The sequence below is a fragment of the Chiloscyllium plagiosum genome, chromosome 9, assembly GCF_004010195.1.
Source record: "Chiloscyllium plagiosum isolate BGI_BamShark_2017 chromosome 9, ASM401019v2, whole genome shotgun sequence".
NCBI lineage: Eukaryota > Metazoa > Chordata > Chondrichthyes > Orectolobiformes > Hemiscylliidae > Chiloscyllium > Chiloscyllium plagiosum.
In genome coordinates, this window is record NC_057718.1 from 32,655,668 (window position 1) to 32,666,755 (window position 11,088).

The window sequence follows — 11,088 nt, forward strand, 5'->3', positions numbered from 1 at the left end:
AGCATCTAAGGAGAAGGAGAATCGACGTTTCAGGCATAAGCCCTTCTTCAGGAATGAGGAAGGTGTGCCAAGCAGGCTAAGATAAAAGGTAGGGAGGAGGGACTTGGGGGAGGGGCATTGGGAATGCGATAGGTGTCACCCCTTATGTAGGCAGCATCTTGATCTTGACCTAAGTAGTTGACTGGGAGAAAAAGTGAGGACTGCAGATGCTGGAGATCAGAGTTGAAAAGTGCGGTGCTCAAAAAGCACAGCCAGTCAGGCAGCATCTGAGGAGCAGGAGAATCCACGTTTCAAACAAAAGCTCTTCATCAGGAATGTCGGGCAATAAATAGATGGGTGGAAGTGGGGTACGGGGAAGGGAGCTGGCAAGGCGATAGGTGGTGCTGATGGTGATAGGTCGGAGAGGAGGGTGGAGTGATAGGTAGGAAGGTCAGGTGGGAAAAGTTCAAAAAGGGTGGTGCCGCGTTGGAGGGTTGGATCTGGGATAAGGTGGGGGGAGGGGAGATGAGGAAACTGGTGAAATTGACATTGATTCCGTGTGGTTGGAGGGTCCCAAGGTGGAAGAGGAGGTGTTCTTTCTCCAGGCATTGGGTGGCAAGGATTTAGCTGTGGAGGAGGCCCAGGACTTGCATGTCTTGGCGGAGTGGGAAAGGGAGTTGAAATGGTCTGCCACAGGGTGGTGGGGTTTTTTGTTGTATGCGTCCTCGAGATCTTCTCTGAAATGTTCTGCAAATTGGCATCCTGTATCCCCAATGTAGAGGAGGCCACATCGAGAACAACAGACATAGTAGATGAGGTGTTTGGATAGGCAGGAAAATTTCTGCCGGATGTGGAAGGATCCTTTTGGGTCTTGGACAGAGTGAGGGTGGAGGTGCGGGTGCAGGTTTTACACCTCTTGCCATGGCAAGGAAGTGCCGGCAGTGGAGGGTGTGTTGTGGGGGAGGGGGTGGTTTGCCTGGACCTAATGAGGGCGTCGCAGAGGGAATGGTCGTGCAGAATGCTGATAAGGGTGGGGAGGATGTTGCGTTGTATTGGGAGATTAGTGAGGTGGAAGGTGAGGACTGGGGAGGTTCAATCATCTTCTGGTTTGAGGGGTGGGGTTCAAGGGCAGAGGTACAGGAAGTGGAGATGTGCTGGAGGGCATTGTTGACCAAATGGGAGGGGCAATTGTGGTCCTTGAAGTAGGAAGCCATCTGGAATGCCCTGGACTGGAATTGGTCCTCCTGGGAGCAGATGCAGCAGAGGTGGAATTGGGAGTAATGAATAGCATTTTTACAGGAGAGGGGATGGGAGGAGGTGTACTCCAGGTAGCTGTGGGAGACGGTGGGCCTGAAGCAGATGTCTGTATTGAGTCGGTCGCTGGAGATAGAGGGGGAAAGATCCAGGAAGGCGAGAGATGTGTCCAAGATGGTTCAGATAACATGAAGTCAGGGTGGAAGTTGTTTGTGAAGTTGATTAACTGTTCAATGTCCTTGTGGGAGCATGAGGTAAGCGTTGATACAGTCATCAATGTAGCAGAGGAAGAGGTGGGGAATAGTGCTGGTATAACTGTAGAAGATGGATTGCTCCATGTATCCAACGAAGAGGCAGGCATAGCTGGGGCCTATGCAGGTGTCCATGGCCACCCCTTTGGTCTGAAGGATGTGGGAGGATTCGAAAAGAAGTTGTTGAGGTTGAGGACCAGTTCAGCTAATCAAATGAGTCTGTTGGTGCAGGGATACTGGTTGGGTTGACGGGAGAGGAAGAAAGGGAGGGCTTGAAGGCCTTCACCATGGCGATAGGCATGTACATGGACTGGATGTCCGTGGTGGAGATGAGGCGTTTGGGGCCAGGGAAAGTCATGAATGAGGTGGAGGGCATGTGTGGTTTCCTGAATGTATATGGGGAGATTCTGGACCAAGGGGGACAGGATGATGTCAAGGTATGAGAAGACTGACTGGTACAAGTGGGTACAGGTAGCTGGCTGACCATGTCCGAGCTCCTGACCAGTATTGGAGGCTGCCCTTGATTTATTGTTTTGGCATCACCCCAGACCTTAAAAGTGGAGTTGCAGGTAGACAGGATAGTGAAGACGACATTTGGTATGCTTTCCTTTATTGATCAGAGTATTAAGTACAGGAGTTGGGAGGTCATGTTGCAATTATACAGGACATTAGTTAGGCCACTGTTGGAATATTGCGTGCAATTCTGGTCTCCTTCCTATCAGAAAGATTTTGTGAAACTTGAAAGGGTTCAGAAAAGATTTACAAGGATGTTGCCAGGGTTGGAGAATTTGAGCTATAGGGAGAGGCTGGACAGGCTGGGGATGTTTTCCCTGGGGCATTGGAGGCTGAGGGGTGACCTTATAGAGGTTTACAAAATTATGAGGGCAATAGATAGGATAAATAGACAAAATCTTTTCCCTGGGGTCGGGGAGTCCAGAACTAGAGGGCATAGGTTTAGGGTGAGAGGGGAAAGATATAAAAGAAACCTAAAGGGCAACTTTTTCCACACAGAGGGTGGTACGTGTATAGAATGAGCTGCCAGAGGAAGTGGTGGAGGCTGGTACAATTGCAACATTTAAAAGGCACCTGGATGGGTATATGAATAGGAAGGGTTTGGAGGGATATGGGCCAGGTGCTGGCGGTGGGACTAGATTGGGTTGGGATATCTGGTCGGCATGGACAGATTGGACTGAAGGGTCTGTTTCCATGCTGTGTATCTCTATGACTCAATGACTCCTTGAATATGTTTGAGGCAGGGATACATAGATTCTTGTTAAACAAGGGATTGAAAAGTCATCAGCCCTGGATGGGAATTTAGATTTGAGGTTACAGTCAGATTCGCAATCTTCCTATTGAATGGCACAGCAGGTTCAGGGGCCTGAACAGCCTACTCCTCCCCTAACTGGGTGTTTCCATTGACTATACTTTGCCAGTTGTTAATGCATTCAACCACTCCTCACCTCCACCTTGGATACCCTTGCCATCAGTAATACATTCCCCATCTTCATTTCCTCAAGAATTAAGTCTGCAGACCTAGACATCCATGATCAGATTTGGCGGGACCACATCAAGGGCCTGTCCTCTGCCAAAATTTCTCTCTACTCCAGAATCATCCTGGAAAACAAAGTTATCCCTCATCTTCTTTCCTTCACTGCGGCCATGTTGTCAAATGCATTCTCCGATCCAAAATCTCTACCTCCAACTTCTCTTCCATTTCTCGGTCTCCTTTCAGCTGGGTTCTGGGCCTCACACAGCTTGGACTGGTAGGGAAAGCAGCCTCTAGTCACTGTTGCCTGTGTGTTTGAGGGATGCAGGTTGTGAGGACAATGTAGACTTAGCAACTTTCTTCACATCTCCATAGTTATTACTGTTCCCACTCCACCTCACTCCCATCACTAGCCTCTCTCTCTCTCTCTTAGTGCAGATAATTTAGTTGGTTACAAAATACAGGGCAATCTCAATTATCCAAACGACATGGGCAGGGAGTATTTTGTTCGGCTAATCAAATGTTCGGATAACACAGTTTACCCAAACACAGACCCTTGAGACCTTGTTCGGATAATCTGAAATTCGGATAACTGATGTTTGGATAACAGAAGTTGTATTGTATAAGTTTGGTTTCTACACAAGCATTAAGAACAGCAAATACAATAGATACATTTGATGATGCTATTGTGAAATGCATATTTTTTGGGATTTAAAAATAATTTGTGTAACCCTTCCTCTTTGGAGAGAATAAACACCTGTTGATAAATTTCAATAGCTCAGAAATGTTCATACGAACATTTCAATTTGTGGGCAGTATATAACCTAGTGCCACCCAGTGGCCAGATGGTATAATTACAGTGTTGTGTTTACATGAGCAGTTTCCACTATAAATATTTACCAGAAGGTGGGAAGAATGCAATGAAAAGTCAGCAAGGCTGAGGACATGAAGCCCCTGCTGAATGTCAGGGCAGCAGCTCATTATAATATTTCCTTATCCATTGTGTATCCAACAGCCAGTTACATGAAGAGTTGGCCATCTACTGTGTGGGTAAATAGGAGAGGAGCAAGCTGAGTGAGTGGCAGGGAGGGATAAGTTTGAGAGGCTGCCGATTGAGGCAGTGGCTAAAGAGAGACTACAATCCAAAGAAGGCAAGTCAAAGGTTGCCAGGAGGCGAAGCCAGCAGCTTTAATTCATCAACAGCTTCCTCAAACCTTAAGAAGCCTAGCCACCAGCAATTACATTTAAACTGGGCCACCAGTTATAGAGGGAGACAATCAAGTTTAAACTGGGCCACCAGTTATACAGGGAGACACAAATTTTAAATGTGTAAATTACATCACTGCCTTTCTAAGGTAGGACACTTGTAGCTTCAATATACACTGATGTAATGATGATGGCATAAACAAGGTGAATATGTTTTCGATGTAACAGACACATTACCTATACAGATTTTAAGAACACACAAGAAAATACCTCATTTTATGCTGGTTTATAAAATTAAACCTCAAGGATTAAGCAGGCCAATGTTAAATGGGATAAAATATTAGTTTAAAAGCAGACAGCAGTGAGTCTTGATAACTAAGACTAGAGAATGGAAACAGTGGTAATTTCCCAAGGATCTTAAGTAGCTATGTATACTATAAATGATTTGAGGGATTGCTAGAAATGTAAAGGAGGGAAGCACCTTTCATGTGCAGGTTCAACACACTCTTTAGATTGGCTCATCTTGTCTTGGCCCTCTCCTTTGTCATGGTCTCATAGGTAGATGTACATAATCCGTTGTCACCTCTCAGTAGGCATTCCCCCATTAAACAGCTGACCCCATTTTTTATATGAATGATTCTAAAGGTTGGAGAGGGGGTGCCTCAAGATGGAGATGTCCTCTTTCTGTCTATCGCTCTCTGAGCTGAACTGTAGCCCCTTCTAAAGCTGGAAACTTGCACGCTTGGTCTTCCAGGTTTGACTGACCACCTGCTATTTTTAATTGGATGGCAAACCTTCCATGCTGGTTCCCAATTGGCTAATAAAGGAAAAATCATAGCTGGTGACTTTTCCCATATAATATAGGAGCAAAATTACATCATTCAGTCCATTCAATCAAGGCTGATATGTTTCTGAATGCCATTCTCTTGCCTTCTCCCTGTAACCCTTGCTCCCCTTACTATTGAAGGACCATCATCCCTCTATCTTCAATAGACTCAATGACTTGGCCTCTACAAGCCTCTGTACCAATGAGTTTCATAGATTCACACCTGAAGAAATTCTTCCTCATCTCAGTTCTAAAGGGTTGTCCCTTCACTCTGAGGCTGTGCCCTCAGGTCCTAGTCTCTCCTACTCGTGGAGACATGTTCTCCATGAACACTCTATTGAGGCCTCTCAATATTATGTAAGTTACAAGCAGTTTCAATCTCATCTTCTAAATTTGATAGAGTACAGAACTAGAGTCCTCAACCTTTCCTCTAATGACAAGCTCTTCATTCTCAGGATCATTCTTGTAAACCTCCTCTGACCACCCCCCTCAAATGCTAGCACATCCTTCTTTAGATACAGGGCCTAAAATTGCTCACAATATTCCAAATGCGGTCTGATCAAATTCTTAGTAGCTTCAGCAGTACATCTCTACTCTTCTATTTGAGCCCTCTTGAAATGAATTCCAGCATTACATTTGCCTTCCTTATTGCCAAATGATCCTGCATGTTAACATTAAGAAAATACTGAACTCGGGTTCCAAAATCACTTGGTGCTCAGATTTCCAAAACCTTTCACTGATTAGAAAATAGTCTACCCCTCTATTCTACCTATCAAAATGTATGACCTCACATTTTGCCACACTGAATTCCATCTGCCATTTCTTTGCCCACTCACCTAGCATGTCAAGCCCTTTTGCGGCCCACCTCCACCTATCTTTGTGCCATCTGCAAACTTACCAACAAGAATGATCCACTCCTTCATCTGGATCATTCATGTATAACATGTGGTCTCAACATGGGCTCCTGCAAAACCTCAATTGTCACTGACTGCTGTCCTGAATAAGATCCCTTTATCCCTACTCTCTGCCTTCTGCCAGTCACCCAATCCTTTAACCAAGCGAGTACCTTGACCCTAACACTTTGGGCTCCTGCCTTATTTAGCAGCCTCCTGTGTTTCCAGAAGGTTTCAAAGGCCTTCTGGAAACTCAAACAGATCACATCCACTGGCTCTCCATTGCTTAACTTGCCAGTTGCCTTCTCAAAGAATTCTAACAGGTTTATCAGGCACACATCAGACTGGACTGCATGAGGTGCCATTGTACCCAACTCAGCCGTGGCTAAATATTCAGGGGAAAGCACAGTTATAACATCTCTTCTGCAGCACTTTAACACGGTGAACAACTTTAACTGGTTTAAGGCAAGATGCCCATCCACCTTATCTGCTCTGTTCCCCAACCCTTTGAGAGTTATCAGCCAAGCTGATTGGCTAGACCTCTGTCAGCACTGTCAGTCAGGACCAATGCTACTGCTGGGAATATAGGCAGCCTGAATACACCATGGAGTCTACGTAAGTCTGCAGTCAAGGAACTCAGCTTGGGTGGGAACTGAGAGGGAGTGGTGCCCAAGGCTGAGACTATACAGAGCTCTGCAAAATAGTGTGCTGAGATTCCAGAGTGCTCCTACTCTCAACTGGGCCAAGTCAGGATGGACCAATGAGGAAAGAGCAACAGCTTACAAAGGTCAAACAGGAAGAAGGCAAACAAGAGGGTTGCACACCTTGGGCGTTGGGGGATGGTTGGTGGCCCTGATGAGGAAAGTAGCCCCATGAAGGAAGTACCCACAACTTCATCCTCCTGCAAACCTTACGGGTTCAGCCAACTGCTAACCCACTGACAGAGGAACCATCATATTCTGCCACTAGAAATTTTGAAACCCAGGAGACCAACCAATCTTTAATTCTTTCTTCAAATTTAGCATCTCTCGATTTCACACAATCTACATTTCTTCTTACTGCCAAAACTAATACTATATCTTACCTTACTGAATTCCATACTTCGCCCATAATGATTTATATTATCCGGCACCATTTTGAATGGTGCAATCATTGTGCAATTAGCATCAAAACATAATTGTGACAGAGCATTCTAGTAACACCATCTTGAAAACATTCTTCTAGTATTCCTTTGTATACGCAAGGCTGAATTCCACAAAGTGCAAAAAATTTATCCTGAACCTTAATTTTTCCAGGCCTTCCTATCTAGTTCCAATAGCCTCAATCTAAAATATTAACATAGGTATCTTTTGCTGTATAATTACAAAATGACTGAACTTCAACAGCATAGTAACCTGTTAAATAATGACAGTACACAATACGACTGATAGTGCTCGACCTTGTAATTTGTGTAGGCCTAAAATCTCTCTATACTTAATAGTCCCAGGATTTTGTGGCAAGCATGAAAAAGGAGAAACATTCAAATAAGTGAATAACACATGCAGGTGATTGTAATTATCTTTTTACAGGGTGAACTATCACATCAGGCTGCATACCCAGAAATTTACAAGCGCCTCGTGGTCTTGGTTCAACTCCCACCTGCCTCAGATGTGTATCGTAATGTGTATGATCAAAAATAACTAGTTTAGGAGAGGGAGCATGTGGGGAATTTCTTCAAGTGATTTTAACATGTGCTACTAGCTCTGGAACCACAGCTACCAAATCTCCATGCCAGACTATGAACACACAGAATCTTTATTTGTCTTTATATCATAAAAGTAGAGCTATAGTAAGGCATCCATTTTAATTCAATTTTCCCACTGCGTTTTCTGAGTGAAGGTGAAATTCCAATGGAAATCAATATTTTATTCAATTATGGGAATTGTTCGCATATATTACCTTTATTGTTAGAAATTTACAACTAGCAATTTAATAAAAAAAACCATTTGATATGCTGCCGTTGAAAGACATTAATATTTTCTGTTTGATTTAAAGAGCCAGCCATAATTCATCACTTGCTGTGGGGCAGCACTACAGTCTCTCAACACCAGCGACCCAGGTTCGATTCCAGCCTTGGGTGACTCTCTGTGTGGAGTTTGCACATTCTCCCAGTGTCTGTGCAGGTTTCCTCCCACAGTCCAAAAATGTGCAAGTCAGGTGAACTAGCCATGCTAAATTGTCCATAGTGTCAGGTACATGAGTCAGAGGGAAATGGGTCTGAGTGAGTTACTCTTCGGAGGGTCGGTGTGGACTGGTTGGGCCAAATGGCCTGTTTCCACACTGTAGGGAATCTAATCTAAGCTAGAAAACTACAAAGGGCTAAACTGCTATTGAAATGTAATGGTAGATTAGTTTTAATAGATATATCCAGAGAGAGCCATGGTTACAGATATATTAATATCCAGGAATGCCTTTGATAATTCCTTTGATGTTGCCTCATTCTATCTCCACAATATCCTTTAGCTTTTATCTCCCTAACTCCAAAATACACCAGTCTCACGATTAAAACCCTTAAGGTATCTCTTCTTCCTTCACTTCAACATTGCTGATGAACATCCACTGTTTAATCTTCAGAAAACTCTGCGTAAACTTCTTTGTCTGTCCTTTATAAATCACGCACCTGTTATTACTAAAATGATTATGAATACAGTATATCCAAACCATCATTAGGCCAGAACAAGGCAGAAGTCCTGGTCCCACAGAAAAACAGTGAATTGATACTCTCAGATCAAATTACTGCAGATGCTGGAATCGGTCTTGAAAATAACAAACGCTGGAGATCACAGCGGGTCAGACAACATCCATGGAGAGAGAGCAAGCTAACATTTTGTGTCTAGGTGACTCTTCATCAGAACTCTGGTGACGAATCATCTAGACTCGAAACGTTAGTTTGCTCTCTCTGCACAGATGCTGTCTGACCCATTATGATCTCCGCATTTGATGTTTTCACAACTGATACTGTCATATGTGCACTTGGTAAAGGACTATACTGGTCTCAAGGTAGGCCTTCAAAGGTTCAGGTGCTGTGATTAAAAGGCTGAAGTCAAATTTTCCTTGCAGCTTTACCTTTTGACCTTCTCTTCCAAGAACCTGTGATTGCAGCCTGATACTGATTACCGGAAGCTAAGCATATTTATGAATGCTTGCATTGTCGGACTTAATTATTTTGGTGATATTATTATTTTGCTGATATCTGTGAAGGAAAGATTTGAAAAATGCATGTTGTGCAGGTTATGTAAGCATGCCCAATTACAATCCTCTGAATATAATGTTGATTTTGAATGGCTTTAAGAACACACTATGACTATACCTGTTGCAGCTTGTTGAACCTCCTTGACTGAGACGTGATTCTCATGACTGTTGTCTGGATTGTGGCCAATAGCTTATTGGGGTAGAGGGAAATTCCCCTATGTAACATGAACAACCAGATGATAGTCCTTCAGGCTGCAACATGTTATCTCTGATTTTGAACCTGCCAAAGGCTATTTTAGGAAATGCAAGTGAAATTCATACGGAATCAATAGGAAGTCTGCAGTTCCCAAAAAAATGCAAAAACAGGTTGTAAATTTGAATTAATGATTTCTCTCTAGTGCCACATATAGTTATGTCATTTCTCCTGTAATGGTGAACAGATATTGAGGCAATGGTTATTACATTGACTATCATGCTGGCACTCACATTCACTGGGAGAAATAAGACTTTTGACAAACAAGTAGAGTCCATGTAAAATCACAACATCTATGGGAATTACAGACGCTGATCAGGATTAACAAAAATGCTCGAGACTTGAACCGCTTTCACAGATCTTTCCCCAGCCTGGGATAATGTGTGGGAACACAGACTGAAGCTCAATTTGTCCCTGCCACTGCTTTGTGCCACGCTACACTGGCTGCTGTGGGCATGCCTGAGCAAGTGAAGGCTGAAGATAAAGTGAGCACTCCAAAAACATTCAATTTCAACAGGAAGAGCAACATCTTGTAATGTCTACATTAATGGCATGGCACATCATCATCATGAACATTCATTGAGGCGAAGGATATTGCCTTGAAATCTCAGCCTAAATATTTCCAGATTATGGAAGTTATGCTGAACTCTGACCTTGAGTCGAAAAGTGTGGTGCTGGAAAAGCACAGCAAGTCAGGCTGTATCTAAGGAGCAGGACAGTCGATGTTTCATCAGGAATGTCTTGATGAAGGGCATAAGCGCCACACTTTTCGACGCTGACTCTCCAGCATCCACAGTCCTCACTTTCTCTCTAAACTCTGGCCTGTCAAAAACAACTGAATATTTGTACAAGAGGAGATTGCTACTAAGCCTAGTTTACTGCATCATTCTGCATTCCACCTCGAGAAACACAAAGCACACTATCCACCCAAAATATCACCTTCAGTAAAGGAAAAGTGCAGACTCTCTTCTGCTCTTGGAGTTAACAGCTTCCAAATGAAACATCTAAAAGACTGCTGTAAGACTAAGACATAAGTGAACATCATCCTGAAGTTTTCAGGCACAGGCTGGGACACAAAGTCCATCACCTTTTGCATTTCTGCTGCAGCTCTGGTCTTCTTCACAACTGAGTGTTGTGCACAGCCGAGATGGCCTCACACCATCATACCAAACTCACTGACACATGGCTTCACTCCGCAATAAGAATAATCTTGGGAACTCTACAATCAAGCCCAGGTCAGTGGTCACCAGTCCTCTCAAACATGGCCCTTCCCATCACTCGACTGGACATAGCAATGTACATAGAAATACCAATCACAGCAGTAATTTGAACCTCCCCATCTGTAGAGACACTCAAATTTGTTGTGTAGCTCCATAGATACCCCTCTGAGCATAAACTGAATATCTTCAACTCCATTACATTGAGAAATGTTTTGGCAAGGCTAGGGTAGTGAAGGCGGCATTTGGTATGCTTTCCTTTATTGGTCAGAGTATTGAGTACAGGAGTTGGGAGGTCATGTTTTTGTGGCTGTACAGGACATTAGTTATGGAAATGCGTTGCTGGAGAAGCGCAGCAGGTCAGGCAGCATCTAGGGAACAGGAGAATCGACGTTTCGGGCATTAGCCCTTCTTCAGAAGGGTCCTGAAGAAGGGCTAATGCCCGAAACGTCGATTCTCATGTTCCCTAGATGCTGCCTGACCTGCTGCGCT